Source organism: Protopterus annectens, chromosome 14.part0 (genome assembly GCF_019279795.1).
Source record: "Protopterus annectens isolate FY-2018-M chromosome 14.part0, PAN1.0, whole genome shotgun sequence".
Classification (NCBI taxonomy): Eukaryota; Metazoa; Chordata; order Ceratodontiformes; family Protopteridae; genus Protopterus; species Protopterus annectens.
The window spans coordinates 324837445-324853236 of record NC_056748.1 but is presented as its reverse complement, the minus strand read 5'-3'; positions in this window follow the sequence as shown (position 1 = coordinate 324853236).

Here is a 15792-nt window from a genome sequence, read left to right as displayed (position 1 = left end):
GACAAAATGGGCAAAACCCCACTGCCCTCCATCTAAGTAGCAATCTGAATTATATTTCTATAGGGATATACTATACTGAATACTGCACTGAGAAAAAAAGTATCAATTTCAGTAGCCCAGCACAAAGTACATGTCACAAAGATCCCAAAATTTAATAAATAAAGAATAGCATAAGCCTACACACACACACACACACACACAGAAACAGCTTAAAATACCATTAGACCACAAATTAAATATAAACTTACATTTCCTACCAGAAATGTTTCACGAACAAAATAGTGCCGAAATGGATATTGAAACAAAAAAGTGTTTAAAATGTTACAAATCTACTCAGTTCTCTCAAATAATCACAGCCAAGAGGGGTAAAAAGGCACATTTTCCTGTCAAAACTTTAAAAAAATATTTTAATCAACAGAAAAAATAGCTGCAATTTACTCAGGATTCTGGCACCACAAAGCATTGAGAATGGCTTTATTGCAAATACTTAAGGAAACATTCACCAGTGGCCCTAAAACACATTCAACTGATTTAAAACCCCACAAAAAGTTAGAGATGGCTTAAAATAAACAGTATGATTCTTAGTGTAAAAAAAATAAAACTACAAATAAATATAACTTTCCAAAGGGAAAAAAAAACAAGCAAATTATCTGATTACACGATTCAAGCACAGGTAGAAAAAGGCAGAGGGAGAAACAGAAGTGGTCAAAGCTGCTGAAGGCTGGGAGGGGGGTGTGGGAAACAGGGGCACCTAACAATGCCAAATATTTATTTATTTATATATTGATATATGCTACCACAAGAGAAGAAGATAGAATATGAAATATGTACATTTTTTGTTAAAGCACGTATAGTGTGTACTTTAGTATAACACAAAAAGACGGAAAATATTACTTTACCCTTGAAAATACTATAATTTTTGTACCCTTGAAAATAGTATAATTTTTGGTTCATATTTCAGGTAAATATACATGAATTCAAGCCAAAGGCTATATCTGTGTCTTTAAGATTATTACAAACCATTCATTTAATAACATGGTAACTAGCTGCAAAATATACACAGGACTGCAATTATAACCCAAGAGCTTCCAGTGCAGCACACCTGTGAATTTGTCTCAGCAATTTTAGCTGCAAGAAAGCATGACATTCTGGCCACAGCATGTTACAACTCAAACATTCATTTTTTTTCTGTAAAATACTTAGTATTTTCTCTTCTGATATATTGCAACATAGTACACATATTTTCTGGACCTTGGTTTTACTTGCCATTTCTGCAGAGGTCATATTTTCACTTCTAATATAATTCAATGGGTCCCTATCGAATCAGCGAAGTTTCAAAACTTCCAGCATCATATGGCTGAGACCATATGATCAAAGTTTTGAAACTTTGAACATTTTGAATGGAGATCACCGTACAGAGTGGAACAGGAAATTTACCATTTTCACACTGTAGTGTGATCTCAGAGTTGCTATATTTAATTAGTAGGTGGTAAAGGGGTGCATGGGGTCTTGCCCCCCTCCAAAAATGTAAAAAAGAGTTTTTTTTTTTTTTTAATTTTAGCTTCAAAGTTTCAAAAGTTTGATCATGTGGTTTTGGCCATTTGATATCCAAAGTTTTGAAACTTTGGTGATCCGATAGGGACCCATTACAACGTAATGCACATATATTCTGGATATTAGTTTAACTCAGCCATTTCTGCAGAGGATATACAGCCTTCAAGTAGAAATAAAACATTTTACCAGACTGTGACAAAATGCCTCTGAAACTCTGGTATTAGCTATATGTGAGAAGCTGTGTGTCTAATCACTGTAGACAGTTACAATAAAATAAAAATGTGAATTTTAAAAATGTAATTTGGTGAAAAACATATGCATGCTGTCCTGGTAGACTGTGTCACCTTTCCTAAGATACACTGGCCCTGAATCACATAAATATAATAGTCATATAGCACTTTGACAGATCCTGGTTCCTGTAATTTTCATATGATTCTATCAAGTCTGCCTTGGCTATTCATTAGAGTCTGCACCCCTTATATACTCCCTAACCAATATAACCATTCTCTCAACTTTGCTCAAGAATGGAGGACAAAGCCAACTAATAGCAGGACAAAGCCCCACATTCAAGGAGAATGTCTAATATTACTCTAATTCACTTAAATGTTAATGGAGCAGGAGCCTTTGCATCAGCATTCATTTTGTGCTCAATAAGTATACATCTCTGAATGCTTTACTTGACTGATTTAACCCTCACTGACTAACCAGAAAAGAGGAATAAGGTAAAATATGAGGCATCAATGAGGGCTGTACCAGGAATTTACAAACCGTACAAACCTAAGCTATACTGCACCTCTCATAAAATGTACAGACTATGAGTTGGCACTGCAGTATATTATCTCTTTGGCCACATGACACAGACTGTCTTTTGGTTACAGTGATGCACTGCAACAAGTATCTGTAGAACAGCCAGAAGACCTCATTTACAAAACAGCCAGTCCCATGGATGTTCATTTACAGTGGTTCTGACATTCAGCACTAAACATCGGTGCCAAATCACAGCAGCCAGTCCCAGATGTCCAGTCAAATCAATGCCAATGTTCTGCATCGTCTGTGTGCTATATCATGGTATGTAGTCTAACAGGTCCATTCATACAGTCAACATTCTGTAGCACTAATAAGCCTCTGTACCACAACATGCCAGGTGACCCACAAAGTAATATTCATCTGCACTTGGGCAAGCTAGACCAGTACATACAGGATACTCTTGACGCACTATCCATAGCTAGAATAACACCATCAATACATCTAAACCAACCATAATGTACACCTCTGAATTCACAGACTTCAAATGACTAATCTGTTAAAACTGTATGATGAGTTGTCAAAATTCAAATGCAGAACTTCCAGGCCCCATGTAGCCTCAGTTGTCACTTATCCCAATGAATTTCACTCCTGTCTAAGAAGCAGCATAAACCAAGCTGCCACAGTCAGCATCAAATATACTGGCACATATAAAAGTAAACCATCTGGGTAGAATACATTAATAAGCTTTATAAAAAATAAAAACACCAAAGGTCTATAATACATCAGACTCTACCCACTTTAAAGATTTTGTCAAAAAGCTCAACAAAAATATGAAAGCTACCATAAGGAAGACCATAGTGGAGCAGGAAAGAAAATTGGGATCTGCAGTCAAATATAATAAGAAATCCTTCTTTAATTACTGAAACTCTTCAGCTTAAGCATAGTCCCAGGGTATATTGTTGAGTCATTGAAAATGGCTATCATTATGCTCTTTTATGACAGGGCTGCACCTCAGATCCCTGGAACTATAGACCCATCAATCTGTCTGTAAAGCCATGATAAAGGACAAATTAGTATTCCAGAGATAAAAATTCAAAGGGGAATATTCCAGTGTGACTCTGTCACCGCTGAGCTTTTGTCTTGCCCTTAATCCATTAAGCTGTCTACTTAACAGATTAGGTCATGGCTACAATGATGGGATGGTATCAGTTGAAAGTGTCCAGTGCAAGGATTGGTGGAAGAGTCCTCTGTGCAATCCCAGACCAGTACTGCACCATCAGAAGGTGAAGAGTATGGAAGACAGACATCAATCAGTTCATTCCAAAGGGTAGGTCCAGCTTCAAGATGACCTTTCAGGCCCCATATAATACCATTCTTCTATCAGTTAATGAGAAATCAAGCTCACATCTGTCTTTTCCATTGGTGAATAATGAGGCAGCTCTTAAGAGATGTTTCTAATAGTGTTAATACCACTCATTTATTTGTCAAGGTGGCCACAGCCATCCTTCCACCATCTTACACCTGTGGAGTGGTCTTCTGAGTCCTTTGGCAAGTGCTAGTTGGTTTATGTTGTGAATGAGGACTCTCTGTTTCATCCATTCTCTTGGATCTAGCAGAGTTCATTGGCTCATGCTGAGAAGGATCCTCTGAGGACTCTCTAATCAGGTCCTAAAGGGTGGCCTGTGACATTAGAGAGTTGTTTGACATATGATGGGGTATGCTCTAGTGGGTGCATTAGTTCAACCATAAGCAACACTAGCCACTACTAGCACCAGGATTGATGAATGTCTCCCTATTTCATAGTTACTGGTTTTGTCCTCAAGCATCAGTGTCCCACCCCTTGACCTCTGATCCTTGTTTATCACATAATGAATTGTCACACTTGGAAGAAGAGAGATGGCTTTTTCATCACAGGTGTGGATTTTGTGGGTTCTCCACCCTTTCTGTTTGTCTTGGCAAGGGGACTTGGAAAATCTAGGTACTGTTATCACTGAGAAGGGTAAGGAAAATGAGGCTTCTCTTTCCCTTAGGTTCCTCAGTATGATTTTTTTTTCATATGGAGTACCCCTCCAGGCTCAATGGTCTGAATTGTGGGCTGACTTACATTCTCTAAAAAAAAAAAAAAAAAGTTTATAAATGAATGTGTGTGAAAGGAGAAGGAACAGTTATGGACCTTCGCTGTCAAGAAAGTGGATGCCTTCTCCAATCCTTTATTAAAGTGGAATGAAATTTTCTATAGACATCCTAGGGCCAAGTATTTCTGTTCAACTCTGCATTCTTCCACAGGCCCCAGACATAGCATCGTTCTAGCCTTCTGCCAAGTAAAGAGTCTAAAACTTAGGAAATGGTGCCCGAAAGGGTGTTTTCCTCTGTCCACATGGGGCATGGACCCCCTCGACTGTCTTCTTCACCTGTCCAAGTTTTTGTCTCTCCTGACAGATGTTCAGACTACAATTGTGTTTTTAACCCTCACTAATTCTGGAGGTGAGAAAAAGAAGGTTAAATACCATTACTACTTGTTTCTACAATGGATTTCCATGTGATCTTTTGTCATTTTATCAGAGAAGTTTCTGTGCCCAGGACAGAAAGTTTTGATCTGTGAATGGTGGCTTGATTGTGGCTCTCCTCCTTTAAGGTTGAAATCTGAAAGCCATTCTAGGTGCCCCATCCAAGGTTTTTTTCGTGTTTACACTGTTGCAGTCATCACATTTGGGTTATCCCTGCCAGGGTAGCCCTCGACCAGCCAGAATACCAGAGACGTAGTATTTCTGCATCAGTTGATGTCGCTTGAGGACTGACATCAGGTCGTCAGTAGTATAAAGTAAGGCAGCCAGCTCCATTACATCAGTCTTTCTTGCCATGGAGCCCGAAGCAGAAGCAGTTTGCATGAGTGCCGGTCGGCTGCTACCTGAGTTTTCATCTACCAAATTGAAGTTGAAGCCTTCTAATGCTAAGTACCCTGTTGGGGATCCTCTTTTCTTGCACTTACCGATGTCAGAGAAAGTTAATAATTGTCTCGCCTGTGAAAAGCAAATACCACACTGAGACTTCCACTCTTACTGCGTCACTTGTTTAGACCCAGGCCACGATATCCCCCATTGTCGCTTCTGTCCTTTGTTCAGTGCCAGAACTATCCATCGTCAGACCCTTATTGTAGCCAGATATTTTCGCTTACAGTCATCCAATTCTGGTATGGCTTTGGTAGGCCATCTGACAGCAGATGATCTGAAAAAACATAAAGATGAATACAGGGACAGACTGTACAGGTCCAAACCTACCGAGGATGCTTCCGTTAAGCTAGTCATCAGTTCTCCGATACTCAGTGAGGCGCTTTTGCAGCCCCTGATGCCCACTTCTTTTGATTCGCAAGCCGCTACCTAGACCATTTTGGAGTTCGGTATGCTGCAAAACTCTTCTTCGACTAAGGATCCTGTGGTCGTCTCTACCTTGGATGGGTCCAGAGCCACTGAGTAGGCACCTGCTTCCGAGGAAGTCCTTCGCGCTATCGAATCTCGACACAAACCGACATCTTCTTTCACAACTGCCGTTCTTTCAAAAACTACCTAGTTTCTTAGGCCCAGGGTACGAACCACACCCTGGAAACCGATAACCGACTCTCAGGCACCTGCTACCTTCCCTCAGTCTCAAATGCTTAAAATGGCGGAAGACTTTATCATGCTAATCAGGGGAAGCCAAGCTACCCCCTCCAAAAGGAAAAGAGATATGTCCCCTGTAGTTTTGTCTGAACAAGAGTCAGATGACTATGATGCATCTGAATATGAAGACATGTAACCCCTCTCCACTTAAGAGGATTCTGATGCAGAGGATTCCATTCCTTCAGCCTCTCTCCCAGAGGATTTTTCCTTTGGGGAAACCCTGCATACTTTAAGGGAGCATTTCCAATGGGAGAGTCAGGACTACCCTCAGTCTAAAAAGAGACTCGGAATTCCCAGATCTTCCACAACACAGACCCTGGATGTTGTGGATGTTTTGCTCAAATCCAGCTTGACTCCTGATGCCCTTTCTCCAGTTCCCAGAAAACCATACAGGTACTACAGAGTCCCTGACTTACACAAATATATTTTTAAAAATCCTACAGCTGACCCAGAGGGCATTTCTCAAGGGTCGAAAGGGATTAAAGCAACCTCTGCTAAGAATCCCACCCCCTCAGACAGTGATTCCTGAGCATTGGACAGATGGAGTAAAAAAGTATACACCTCAGCTACTCTTGTTATCAGGGCACTAAATTGTTTGTTCCATATGCTGAAATTTCAGCAACATGCCTTGGAACTCCTTAAACAAAAAATGTTTTCCTTTCCTGCTTGGGCAGAATCTAAAGATTTACAAGAGTTAATGCATTCTGCAAGTCAAGTCACTAAACACACCTTGCACTGTGGTTTTGATACCCTAGAAGCTTCTTGCAGGGCAGCAGTCACTGGATCTGTCATTAGAAGGCATGCATGGCTTAAGGAACAGTCCCTGCCAGACCATGTCAAATCTAAATTTTTGGATGCCCCCTTGCACAAAGATAACTTATTTGGCACTAAGGCAGAAGAGGTCTTAAAAAAGATGGAAGAAAAAAGCAAAATCTATGCAAACAGTTAAGGATTTCTTGCAGGTCCAGCCCCCTATGTTCAGCAGGCATTGTTCATCCAAACACTGGTCCTTTCCTGCTCCCAGTAAACCGGCTCAGCCTGGGGCCCCATGGAAACAGACCCCCCCCCCCCGGACAGCAGCCACAGGGAATGCAGAGATCTAAGCAGTGGACTACCTCCACTTCAAAACCAGGGAGTTTTAAGCCACCTCTTTTATGGTAAGAACTCACAATGACACCTCCTCCACCCTCTCCCTCTGCCCACCTTAATTTACCCCTAGGAGGAAAACTCCTTTTCACTCAAGCACCTGGGCCACCATTACCAAGGACCACTGGGTTCTGAACATTGTGTCTCAGGGATACAAATTTTCCTTCCACACCCTTCCAACCCCAAAAGGGTTCCCAGATCTACCAACAAATCAGTGGGCAGAGGCTCAAAAGGAAATCCTTTCCTTTCTCTCTATGAGGGCAGTAGAGCACATTCCTGCAGAACAGATAGGCCAAGGTTTGTACTGTTGACTATTTCTGGTACCCAGAAAAGAGGGCACCTGGTGCCCCATCCTCGATCTATCCATTCTAAACACTTTCCTGGTGATCCCAAAATTCAAAATGCTCGCCCTCCAGCAGCTGCTACCCATGCTCTCCAAGGATGCTTGGCTAGCCACCTTCGTTCTAAAAGAGGCCTACCTCCACATTCCTATCAGGGAATCATGCAGGAAATATCTCCGCTTCAGAGCAGGATCTCAACACTTTCAGTTCTCTGCATTTCCCTTTGGCTTATCTACTGCTCCCAGAGTTTTCACAAAATGTCTGGCTCCGGCTATTGCCTTTTGCAGACACAGAAATATTCAGATTTGCCCATACTTAGAAGACTGCCTTATTCAGGCAGACAGCCAGGAAAAGCTGTTCAAGCACCTGGCCTTTGTAAAGACCCTCCTAACCTCTCTAGGGTACACAATCAATGAAAAGAAATCCAGGCAGGTGCCTACCCAAAGGATAATCTTCCTGGGAGCAAGTCTGGACACAGCATCCCAGATGGCATTCCTTACACCAGAGAAACAAATTTTCCTGACAACCTGCTTATCTCAACTAACCAACAGGCCCCAGCTAACTGCAAGGAAGATCCTGCAAGCTCAGGGGTACATGGCATCTTGCATACTACTCATTCCATATGCCAGACAGCATTTGAGGAAACTTCTGTGGTACCTAAAGAGCCTTTGGTGTCAACACTCTCAAGACCTGGAAACTCTTCTGTCTATAATTTCTTGCCTCATAAAAGATTTTCTTTGGTGGGCAACAGCATGCTCCCTCAACAAGGGACTGCCTTTCTCCCCACCCCTTGCTGCCCAGATCATCACCACAGATGCATCAGACTATGCTTGGGGTACACACCTGGATGGCAGGTGCATACAGGGCCAATGGAGCCCACAGCAAATCCCTCTGCACATCAGTCAAAAAGAGATGATGGCTGTGCAGCACACCTTGATAGCTTTCAAGCCCCTTCTCTCTCCAGGGGCTCTCCTGATCAAAACAGACAAACCACTGTGATGTGGTACATCAACAAGCAGGGAGGGACTCACTCCAACCCTCTCTGCAGGCTGGCCATGACTTTTTGGCACACAGCCTCTGCCATGCAACTACACCTGTTAGCACAATTCCTACCATGCTCTCTCAACTCTCTGGCAGACCAATTAAGCAGAAATCTTCTGGACTCACGCGAGTGGCAACTCAACAGAAGTGCCTTCACCCTAACAACTCAGAAATGGGGAACCCCGAAGGTCAACCTGTTTGCCTCCCACGCCAACCATCAGCTCAGCAAATTCTGCACCAGGAATCATCAATACATGGCTTGGAAAGTGGATGCCCTGTCCTTCCCCTGGGTCAGTCTGTTGGTCTTTGCTTTTCCTCCCCAACCTCTAATCCCCAGGGTACTGCTCAAAATAAGGGAGGAAAAAACAAGGACCATTCTTATATCTTCAGACTGGCCCTGGCAACACTGGTACCCCTTGCTGCGCATCCTATCCCTGCTGCCTCCATGGCATCTTCCTCCGACTCCAAACCTCCTGACCCAGAGGGAAGGGGAATTCATGCATCCCTAATTGCAGACACTGAATTTGGCAGCTTGGCTTATTCCCTAAACCCGAACCAATCTGCCAACCTCAGTAAACAGGTTCTGGATGTTATCCATGAGGCCAGATGCCCTAGCACTAGAAAGTCTTATGCTGATAAATGGAAAAGGTTCTGCGCCTGGATCCAGGCTAAGGGAGCCAATACAGCACAGCCCTCCCTCTCATCCTGGAATACTTAGCTGACCTACTACACAGTGGCCTCTCTTTCTCCTCTATAACAATTCATGCCTCTGCTATCTCTGCTCATTTTCACACTGAGCAGCCCCTTTTCTCACACCCTTTGATCAAACGGTTCCTAAGAGGGGCTAGCAACTTCAGGCCACCCAGAAGGGCACCAACACCAGCTTGGGACCTTAACTTTGTATTGGTAAAGCTCACCCTGCCCCCTTTTGAACCATCTTCTCCAGAGCTAAAATTTCTCTCCTGGAAGACAGCATTCCTTCTGGCCATCACTTCAGCTAGAAGTGTCTTACTCATGGCTGCGGAACCCTTCATCATCTTCCATGCTGACAGGGTATCCCTCAGAAACTAACCCCTCCTTCATCCCCAAGGTGGTGTCCACTGTGGCTCTCAAACAATCAATTCATTTGCCCACCTTTTTTCCTAATCCCCAGAACAAGGGGGAAAAGATCCTGCACTCCCTAGATGTGCACAGACAGCTCAGATTCTATCTAGACAGGAATAAATCCTACAGAAAGTCTGATCAATTGCTGGTTAGCTTTGCTACAGGGGCAGAAGGCAAAGCTATCTCCAAACAAACCATTTCCAAATGGATAGCACACTGCATCCATTTCTGCTACAAACAGCATGGAAAGTCTCCCCAAGGGGGTCAGGACACACTCCACCAGAGCAGTCTCCACCTCCGCAGCTTTCCTCAGTGGAGTCCCCACCAGGGACATCCTGGAGGCTGCCACCTGGACATTTGTTCACACTTTTACCAAGCATTACCACTTGCCTTCCTTTGCAAATTCAAGGCAGAGTTTGTCTTTGCAGTCTTGCAGGGCATCCTAGCCAGCCCCTAGTTTCCTTGACTGCCTGCACCCATTTCCTCAGCTTTGGGAATCAACCCAAATGTGATGACTGCAACAGTAAAACATGAAGAGCATAGTACAGTTGTGTAAATATATGTTCGAGTGTATTCACTGTTGCAGACCTGGTTTCCCTCCCTCCCTCCATCCTCCTTTCTTCTCTTTCTCCTTTTATAACCATTCTTCCTTATTGTTCTCCTTTCCTTACAAGGGACATATTGGTATTTATTTTCCACTGGTGGGGTTCTTCCGCCAGAGCCTGGGCTCCTGATAGGTTAGGGCAAGAAAAACTGATGTAATGGCATCGGTTGCCTTACTTTATACTACGGACGACCTGACGTCAGACCTCAAGTGACAGCAACCAATGCAGAAATACTACATCTCTGGTATTCAGGCTGGCCGAGGGTTACCCTGGCAGGGATGACCAAAATGTGATGACTGCAACAGTGAAAAAACTTGAACGTCTACATTTATGGTAAGTGTACACAAATCTACTTTCTAGGGCTTACCCTTTAGCAGGTTTTAGCCAAGTAAGTAAAGTAGTCTGCCTCCTGTGGGGGGTTGATTGAGTTTCTGCCATTGCTGTGCTGTTTTAGCACTGCTGTGCATATGATTGTTGGTTCTTCACAGAGCTCTTTTCACACTGTCTTTGCTGAACAAGTATCCTTTCTTCACTATTTTACTGAGAATTAGATGGTTAATAAGTATTTTATGATGTTCATTAAAGAAATCAGAACTGGAGTATATTCATTATAGATGGGATTTAGTCACATTTGGACACCTGCCGATTTGGCCTAATTTCTACAGCTCTGGATATTCTCAGGGAAGGTTGGATTTCTCCACATGCTGGAGACATTAGAAGGATGCTAGAAAAAGTAGGTGAGCAACCTACACTATCTTCATTTATAGTTTGGTGCATTATAGCTTTTCATTATCAGTCAGCCTTATCTAATTGACTTTCAGAGCAGTAATAGAGTGCTGTGTGCACGTGCATGGGAATTTTCCAAGGCTGATAGCCCTGAAGAAAGTCTCTAACAGGTCTTCATATGGTTGACATTCCCCAGTGAAGAACTTCCCTTTTCAGTGTCTGTTTTTCTTAGGGGAAGACTAACTAATCTCTGTTTGTAAGGAATTTTCCTTTTCAAAAGAAAATCCAAAATGTTGGGGTAAATATTTGAGGACCTTTAAAAAAACAGAAGCTCCTTATTCTAAGCCAAGCGATGTCCACCCTTCAGTATCTTCAGCAAAAGCTTGCTGTCTTGCAGATGTAGAGAAGGTGAGACTATGAGCCACAGGAAAATGGATATTTCAAGTAGTTTAGTCTTTAGTCTGGTCTGTCAGCAGGGTGTAAAAAGTCATGTAGACCCTATTACTATCTCAGAATCTTAAAAGTTCCTGCTCTGAGGAAGTGCTGTGTGGTAAACCCCTTACTTATTTGCCTGCTTCCGCTGTGCTGCCATCTATCAAGGATCCTCTGGTAGTCAGTAGTGGGGTGGGTAGTGCAATATGATTCTCACTAGGCTTCACCAGAAATTATCACTTCATCACATCTGAATGCCCGTCTGTTGGTGTCCATTGGTGCCCAGCACAAGATATAACCACCCAAAAGAAGGCCTTTTATCACCAGATAGTATCTGTTTATTTTTGTGCAGGAACTCTCTAGTCCAGAGCATCCAGTAATTATTTTTGAAATTAAATAAATTCTGAAGTCTTCAGTTCCTGTGGGATGCATTTCTGCAGAAATAAACATCCAGTGCAAGGTTGTCTGTTCCATAAATGCCTGCCCCAGCCTAAATTAATTGCAGGAGAGTCCGTGAGGATTAAGTTGTATCCTGGCAAAGGATGAATGCCCTGGTCTCCCTGCTGCAGAGCCTTGCATGCAGTTACTTTACCCCCTGGCTAAGAGGAGATGAGTCCCCTTACCAGACCCTTCATCCACCTTGAACACCCTTTCAACCTCTTGGAGCAAGAAGTCTGGACAAAGCCACAAATAAAAGTGGGACAAAGGCCCAAAACCAGGGACACTTTTTAAATATTGCTCTTACAAACTTAGAAAGTTGATAAAATAATAGGTTTTGCATTTGTATGAATTTTCTGAAGGGTGTAAAGTCTGAAGCATAAATGACTGTCATTATTTTCCAACTTCAGTCTTTAATGGTTTGCTAGTAAGTTGCAATAAAACCACAATTTTATGAAAAATGAACCAAAAATCTGAGGCAAAAATCTGGACATTCTGCGAAAATCTGTACAGCTGAGAGTTATGAACAGTAAGAAAGAGGACCAAGATTTAGAAGTTTCCTTACAAATGTATTCCCTTTTGGCATACAGTACATATGGGGAAGAGTCCCATTTTTTTGAGATGCCACAGAAAGACATCCTTTAGATAAGAAGCTGGACCATATTAGGGAACATTTCAACAGGCGATTGAAGGAAATGGCTGATTCAAATAAACATCTTCTGGTGCTAAGTATTGATGAAACCAAACTTACCATAATTTTTCCAGTGTTTTAGGCTTTAAGTGTGCACTAGAAGGCACCATCATAGAACATGATTCCTAGCCTCCATCTACCTAGAAGATTTTATTGGGAGGACAAGGATAAATGCATTAATAAAAAAAGGAGGAGGCAGGGTATATAACACATGAAGGGTTAAGAATTCCCATTCTGTTAACATATGCAGATGACATAATAATTGCAAAAAAAAACAAAATTTGGATAAAAGAAGTAATAATTTGCACAAATGAGTGTCTAGAGATGGTATGGATGGTTTTAAATAAAGAGAAAAGTAAAGGTTTATGTGATGTAGTAAAGATCAGGAGTATATATTTACAATGATCTGTTTTAAGTGTAACATTTGGGAATAAAGATGTAAGTAGAATTCCACGGGAAAAACAATAGAAGCAATTAAGCAAACGTCTTCTGGAGAACATATAAATTATCATTCGGAAAAAAAGACTTATTTGATAAATTCACCACTGATAGGAAAAATAGCATACAAAGCAAGTGTATTTATGTTATCAGTTGTATTTGAAAAGGAATTATCGTAGATATATATTTTTTTCATTTACATAGGGTTTTGATTAAACCCAGTAAAAAGAGAAATTTTGTATGTAACTAAAGAAGAAGGGTTGGGGTTAACCCAGTGGTATACACTGCTTTATTAAACTTATGCAAAGTGTTAAAGTTGATAAATGAAGAAGATGAGATATTAGTAGTAACACTGTAGACATACAAGTAAGATAACTTTTGGGGTATGGTGAAAAAGAATGTAAAAATGAAGGAAAAACATGTTACCAAGAAAAATAAAAATTGATGATATAGGAAAAGATAGAAAAGTATGGTATAAGAATGTAATGATAAACATTACTATGTAAAACCACTGGGACATCTAACAGATGAAAAAATTAAAGCTAAAAATTAAGAAGGAAATGGTATAATCAGAAAGTAGAATGTCAAGATTTTTTTTTGTGGAGACTGGTAATAGATAAATTGACAGTAAAGGGAAATATGCCATATAAAAAGGAAAATGATAGAATATGTTTGCATTATCAATAAGAAGAAACTACGTGATGTGTTTTTGAAATGTAATTGAGTTAAAAGTTTATGGGGAAACTATGTAAAGATGATTTTTTTGAAGGTCTAAAAAAGTGGATAAAGTAAACATGGGCATGATTAAATATAGATATAAGAATAGAAGTAAAGAATATGTTAAAATAATAGATAAAAAGCTATTTTATGTTATATGGGTTATATGGAATGAAAGAATACATGAAATAATTTTTAAAGGTAAATGGATTTTAACACTAATATTAAGTAAAATCAGATGGTGGTTATGGAAGAAGGAGTGTGGAAAATTTAGCATGCAAAGGAAATTATGAATATGTCTAAACAGATTTTTATATTTGTACATTTGTAAATATGCAAATATTTTGTAAATAAGTTATTTTTGTATGTAAATGACCCCTACTCTTTTCAGTAGGTGCAGTGGGATCTTTTACATCCACCTGAGCTATCACCAGTTCAGGCAGATGAGGTCTCAGGTTTAACATCTCTTCTGAAGGAAGACACATCCAGGAGTGCAATACCCTTGTTATACTGTACTACATTGTCCCTATTAGAAATTAATCCCTGCATCTGCAATGGGAATACAACCCACAGCCTTCTGATCTTCTAGCACTAAAGGTATTTGTGCTACCTTTATGCCATCGACACTGAGCTTTGGTTTGGATCTTTGCACTTTTCCTGAATAACCTGTAGTCACCTTCATAGCAACCAGGAGTGTCAGGATTCCCTGTCTGGAAGAGAAAAATTAAAACATTTTCCCTAAGGAATTGGACTTCATTGACTCTGAAGCAGCTGAATTAGTCTTTGTAGACCATATGTCTTCCCCTCTTCTCTTCTGTTCTCTGAGTTAGACCGTGAGAACACCCTATCCCCTGCTTATCCACCAGAGCATTTCTCATTTGGAGACAACTCTCTGCAGGGTGAAGGACTTCTTCAAATAGGAGTTTAATGATTACTGTAATGCCAAGAAAAAGCATAAAGAGTTCTGGGTTTACCAAAACCAAATAAACCTTCCAATTCCTCCAGTGATTATAGCCTGGAGGATGCATTCACTCCTTAACCTATGGATCCAGATTCCCATCTCTGTGCTCCCAGAAAGCCTGTCTGTTTTATGGGGTTATTGATTTGTTTAAGTATTTGTACACAAGCCATTTTCTGATCAAGGTAAGAGATCCATGGATTTTGACAAGGGGTCTTGTGGGGTCCTATTAAAGAGTCCCCTTCCAAATGACAAGGAAAATAAAGCAGTGGACTACTTTGGGTGTACCAAAAGAAAACAAACTAAGAACTAGAACCTTAAAAAAAGCTCATAAGAGATCCATAATCAAAGTGGGGAAGAAGGTATGTATTTCTGCCACTCTTGACTTTAGGGCTATAAAGTGCCAAACCCATATGTTAAAGTTCCAAGGGATTGTCCTGCCTCAACTGAAGGACAAAGTGGAGGAAGAAGACAAGGATGTAAAAGGTAGTGCTGGATGTATATAGGCTCACCTCCCAGGTTAACAAACATTATCAAGTGTGGCTGTGGTGGAGTGGTTGCATCATACAGGGCAGCAGCAGTGGGTACAGTTAATAGGAGACTTGTCTGGCTGAGGACCGAGCCCCTGCTGATCTAAATGCTGAACAGTTGTTTAGGAAGCTAGAGGAAAAAGGGAGAACAATGCCATTTATGAAACAATTGGTTCACTCCCTTGTCTTCTACAGTAGAAACTACCCTGCTAAGAGTTGATTCTTCCACTGGATGCAAGACAAGGGCTAGAAGCTAGGGGGGAAGAATGACATGTTCATAAGACATTGGCAGAGTGACTAAAAGGGAAAGCCTGGGAGCTGTCAGGGCGGACAGCCAATGAAGGAACAACTTTTAACTCAGCATAGCTATTCCTTCACTCTAGTCTTCAAATCCCAACCCACACTCTCTCCCAAATACACTACTTCCCACTGCCACACCAAAATAGAGAGCTGACTGAGACTGTTTTTAAAAGAGTAAGAAAAAAATCACCCAAAATGCTTGGCTTCTAAGAATTTTAGGGGCAAGGTTATAGGCTCCAGTTATTAAAAAGACCAATGTACCCCAAAAATTCCACAAGAACTCCGACAACAAAGACATCTAATCAAGCCCATACTACTGGGTCTCTGAGACAGTGACCTGAAGTGAAAGTACCTGGATAGGAACAAGA